The sequence below is a fragment of the Cynocephalus volans genome, chromosome 6 (assembly GCF_027409185.1).
Source record: "Cynocephalus volans isolate mCynVol1 chromosome 6, mCynVol1.pri, whole genome shotgun sequence".
NCBI classification, from domain to species: Eukaryota; Metazoa; Chordata; class Mammalia; order Dermoptera; family Cynocephalidae; genus Cynocephalus; species Cynocephalus volans.
In genome coordinates, this window is record NC_084465.1 from 67,807,383 (window position 1) to 67,813,382 (window position 6,000).

Below are 6,000 nucleotides of genomic sequence, written 5' to 3' on the forward strand. Positions count from 1 at the left end.
TTTCTTGCTGTGTCCTCACAAGGTGGAGAAAGAGTGAGCCCTCTCTGCCTCTTTTTATAAGGACACTAATTCTATCGGATCAGGGCCCTACCCGTATGACCTCATTTAATCTTAATCACTTCTGCAAATGTGCCAAATACAACCACATTGGGGGTTAGGGCTTCAACATATGAATTTGGACGGACACAATTCAGTTCATAGCAATGTCGTTATAAGAAATATGTAAAATTATACAAAGCACCTTGGGCCTTGCACATAGTGAGTGCTCAGTAAATGTGAGCTATTGTTAGCTATGAAATCGTCATTGTAATAGGCATCATCTCTGAAGAAACATGTGCTTTCTTCTTTTGTATGTTTAAAGGAGTGCTGCATATTGAAAAGCCACCTGCTTCCTACTGGCCCCCTGAAAACTGCCCAGTTGCCGAGCACACTAGGAGGTTCTCAGGCCTGTGTCACAGATATTATCTAGTGCAGAAGGAGACATAAAAGGAGTCGAAATATGATTAGGCAGTGGAGAAGGTTGGGGGGTGGGGGAGAAGATAGAGGGAAGGAAAGAATAAGGAAGACTGAGATCCTGCAGATCCTCTCTTCTGCCCATACACCAACAAATCTGCAGCAAAGTTACCTAATGAAAGAAAGCTTATTAGAACTACAACTTCCAGAGGTGTTCACTGCAAATTTCTATTGAGGAGGAGACAAATAAATGCTATTATCTAAGAAACTCCAGTACTATTATCATGCTATTCCATTCAGAGGAACCATGGTAAGCAAAGCCGACTAACATCTCAGGTGGTCACAATTTTAGTAGAAAGGCTGTTTTGATCTATAAAAACCATTTAGTTTTGAAAACACACTGTTACATTTCCTCAAAGGCTACTGTGTACATTCGGTTCAAAGGATAAGACTAACTATGAACTTGTAGTGTCCATTAAAGTGTAAAAACATCTATGAATTTTCCATCTCATATTCTAGAATTTTTAAATTAAAATACGGATAAAAACGATTGCATTGGAAATCTGGGAAAATGTAACCTATTTAAGACACTTAAATTATCACAAAGCTACCATGATGTGTTTTTAAATTATCTACCTTTTCAAAGGGGTGAAATGTTCTATGTTGAAATAATGCCCCACTTGAGATTACTATGAATAGAATAGCCACAATTTATTCAATGCCTAGAATGGCAGGCACTTTACAAATACTATCTAATTTATTTATTCCTAAAAATCCTGTTGGGTCACTATTATTTTTTAGCATTTTATAAATAAGTAAACTAAAGAGCTTGCCCAAAGTTGAATTCTAAAGGTTAGAATTCAAGCTATATCTGACTGAAAATACATCTTCTCTCTTTTATGCCAGACTCCTCATCATCCTTAGAATATAGAGACATGTGAGAAAAAATGGGCTAGGCTGGTAAAAAAAAAAAAAGTGTTGGCATTGATTCTTAAATCAATGTATTTATTTTCCAATGCCATTCTTATGAGTATTTACTTACTCAATTTTTAAAATCACCTAAAAAATGCCTCAATACTGAAAAATTGCCCTACCATTCTAGTCACTTGATCATATAATGGGCTTTTTAGTTTGGATTCTAGAGCAGAAGATCTGGGTTGCAATTCACCATTGCTACTTCTAAAGTATATAATTTCAGGAAAATTGCTTATCTCCTCTTAGCAATTATTCTCAAGGGAGCATTATCACCTATGTCACAGTGAAATTTTAAGAATTACATAAAATGACGTCTGCAAAAGCATAGTAAACTGCCACATTAGTGCTCAGTGTTTATATTTTAAAAGTTAATGAAATATATCTGAATAAGGGCAAGCAAGAGAGACTGTAAGGATTTTTACAAAGAACCTGAAGGCCTAAGAATTAGAACTCATTATCATGTAAACTCCAGACATAATCAAAGTTGTTTTCAAGCTTCATTGTTCCAATCTAGTTTATCTCTTTTCTCCCCCAGTTATTTTGATGGGTGTTTCACAAACTATACAGACTTCAATAACTCACTCTAATAATATGCTCTGGATAATTGTTAGCTTCATGCAATGCAATTGCCTATACTTTAGGTTATAATTAAAGGCATTACTTAAACCCTCAAGTAGGCTTTGGAAATCTGAAAATGGAAGTTGAATTCATGAATGCTGGGGAAGAATAGGAAATCCCAGAACCCTAAATCAGCAGACTCAAATTCATGTGAACTCAACTGAGAGGCCTCCTCTTGTTTCTGTTATAACCACCAGACTTATACTGACATTACCACCAGTACTACCATAACTATATGAGAAAACTGGGCTCGCTAAGATTAGTTCTTCAAAGCTGAATGCATTCACTGATGAAAAAAACCTTCGTGATTCAGCTGAATAAGGGAAATGCAGTTTTTAAAACAGAACTGTTAAGTAAGGGACAACTCTAGCCATGAAAAGAGTCCAAACGTGCCTCTGTGGCATCTGAATAGTGAATTTTGCTAATTAGGTATCTAATATACAGTCAATCTGGGATCATTTGCCTCCTTTCCTGCAGTATTACTGGCTATTGTCTGAAAATTACTTGAATAGTCATATAGAAAAACTCATAAGTTATTGCCATTATAGACTGCTTGAGAATTCTACTGTATTTTTGAAAGAAATCAATAATTTGTATACATTTCAATAGCCTTATCAAAAGAATTCTTTTGCACTAGCCATTCCAAAATGAAGTTAAGATAATCTCACCCCAAATTCCTAGTCCAAGGTCTATCTTTTTTTCTATCACTGCTTAAGCCTTAACTCTCTACCCAATATATGTACATTATGATAAACCACAGATAATCTAAATTCTACCCTTCGTATCTACACAGACCATTAAAAGGCAAAACATAAATCTCTAAATACAGAACAAACTTCCTCTCTCTAATGAACAAGAGTGTTGGTCTTCTTTCAAATTTCAATTTATTACACATTAATTTTTTATTCTTATAGCTCAAATAGTGTATTTGGGGCAAAATACACTAAGATGAATAAGCCATAAGCTCTATCCTCTAAGATGTCACTAAATAATAAGACTGATATGACACCTCTATTTTATGAAATGTAGATGGCCTATCAGTTCATATTTTTTACATCTTTCTTTCAAGACCTATATTTCCAGTTTTTCTCTTAGGTTATCTCTGACCATATCACTCCACAGAATGTTATTGTTCTGCCCACTTGTTTTGGTACTTTTTAAAAAATTAAAATCACATTCATAAAGCAGAAAGTGGCCAGAGATCATTGATTCCAGCCTCTCATTTTACAGATAAAGACAATGAGGGCTTTTCAATCTTGATAACACAGAGGACTGAGGAAACATAAACCCATTCCTGTTAAGCCACGTAGAATTATATGATAAAGTGGAATAAAAAAAATTCAATACATACCCTACCTCAAAAGAAAAGAAAAAAAGAGGAATCCCCAGAGCCAATAGCAGAGAGTGAATTTATTCCAGCAGGAACAGTAAGCTCCAAGTAATACTGCCACCCTTCTTGGAGGTTCTGGATCTCGCAATTAGTCAGACTTGTGGCTGCCTCGGGGCTTTCTCGGCCACTGTGGGCTGAGGTGATCACTGTCTGTAGTGGCCATAGAGGTGCTCTGTTGAGATCTTCAAGAGAACTATTCAGGCAACTCAGTTCACTGCCAGCCCCAGCTCTGCCCCTTGGGATGGATACTTTCCTGAGCTGCCCCCAGCCCATGCCTACTTGGGGTGCTAAGGTGGGCTCATTCCCACCTGACACTGGAATCCTCAACCAACAACCTTTGATTAAGGAATCCCCATCAGCCTGATGGATATTTTTTCAGAACTGTGCTGGGATCTGAGATTCTTCCAATCCCAACCCCCTTTCTTCTCTTTTCTTGCAGGTGTCAAACTTGCATTGACATCTGAAGACTTTCCCTGCCATGGCCTACCCCTTCCTCCTTTATCCTTCAGAAGTGCTTTCCAAAAAAAATCTCATGAACATCTAATCCCATTTTGGTATCTGCTCCTCTGAAGACCCAAGTTGACATCCAATCCAAGCACATCTTTCATGTGGTTTGGTACATCAGATGAGAACCTGAGAAGCTCTATGATAGAGAAACTTTCAGACACGTGCACAAGGAGATGTGTGTGCAATGTTGTTCATTACAGTATAATCTGAAATAGCAAAAAAGTCAGAAACAACCTAAATGTTCAACATAGGGAAAGGGAAAGTTTGAGGCATATTTATTTAATGGTATAGCAGATAAAAAGAATAAACAGTGGTAAGGGCACCAACATGGATGAATCTTACCAATATAAAGTTAAGCGAACAAAAGAAGTTGCAAAACTACCCAAATAATATGGACAGTTTGTTCAAATTTTAAAATATTTCAATAATACTCTATATCATTTTTGAAAATTATTGGAATTTAAGTAGCAAAAACACATCAATTTCAGAAGAGCAGTTATCTCTGGCATAAGAAAGAGAGAAAATAGGATAGGGTGAATTTCAACTCTTTCTGCAATATTTTATTCTTGTTTTTTTAAGGATCACAACTGTTAAATTCTATTGGTGAATATATGGGTATTACAGTAGTCTCTGTACTTTTCTATGTGTTTGATATATTTCCAAATTTTTCACATGAAATAAAATAAATAATTATTGAAAGAAAAGAAATCAAGTCACAAAGAAATTAAATGACATAAGCAAGTTCACATATTTAGTTACCGGCAGAATGGACAGTAAGCTCCTGGACTGGCCCTTAGGCCACCACATCATGCTGCTGTCATTGTCATCTATCTAATGGGGAAGACTATGGTCGATGTGTCCTTTGTATCCTTAACAATGCTTGGTACCATCGCTGGAGCAAGAAAGCATTTAAAATGTACTAGATCAAATTGAACAATTAGTATTAAACCTCTAAAGCAAAATTATTTTGTCACTGGAATTATACTACAAGAAAATAAACCTCTTGTTGTTGTTCAACTGCTAAATGTTCAGAAATGCATGGGCCACACACTCAGCAGGACCTAGCTCCTGTGGGCCTAATTCCTGGCCCTCTGTCCAGAGGTACCAAAGAAGGTGTGTCAGACATGAAGGCAACCACTCTGAAAGCAGTTAAAGTGTATCCATAGGAGCTGGATGGTTAGCTCAGCTGGTTATAGGGTTATGCTGACAACACCAACGTCCAGGGTTCGATCCCTGTACTGGACAGCCACCCAGAAAAAAAAAAGAAGAAGAAGAAGTAAAGTGAATCTATAACACATGGATGATTTTGGAGAGCTTAAAGTTTTCCTCTGAAAATTCACATCTGTAAGAGTCCCACCACCAGCTGTACTCAGGAGCCCCTTTGATCAGAATCTGGAAAATTCAACTGGCTGCACTCTCTACATTCCAATGGTGAGGTAGGTTCCTTCTCCTGAACGGAAAGTGGGCTATGTCCTGACCCAGTAGAGATCCTACAGAGTCCAAATGAAGACACATAGTGCCCACTCTCAAGAGCTATCCAATCTACAATAGATACAAAGCCAACAGCAGCCAAAACAAATCACATTAGATATTTTAAACCTGAAAGGTAAATGAGCTAATAGTCACAAAAGAAAAGAACAGTAGGATGTACATTTACTAGGGTCCTTTTATGTAATTCCATTGTAAAAGTCAATTATTTTTCTAGCTTTACCAAAACCTATGACTTTATACTAATTCTGATTATATGAGAATTTGAGGTGAATACATTCCTGAGGGTAAGCTTTGTCTTTTTCATCAGTATATTTTTAAAAGCTGGCAAAATGCTTGGCATATTATTAATGTTTGTTGATTGAATGAAAGGGTGCATAAATGAATATAAGAGAAATTAAGACATATTTCTTACTGACAGACACTAATGACTAAAAAGGCTTCCAACAAATGAGCAGAGTTGACAATTAAAGTGTAAATAGGAATCTAATGAATGTTCTAATTGATCTTCCCTGCTTTAAAATGTAGCCAGAATTTTTTAACCTTGAAATACAATGCTCAGCAAATTA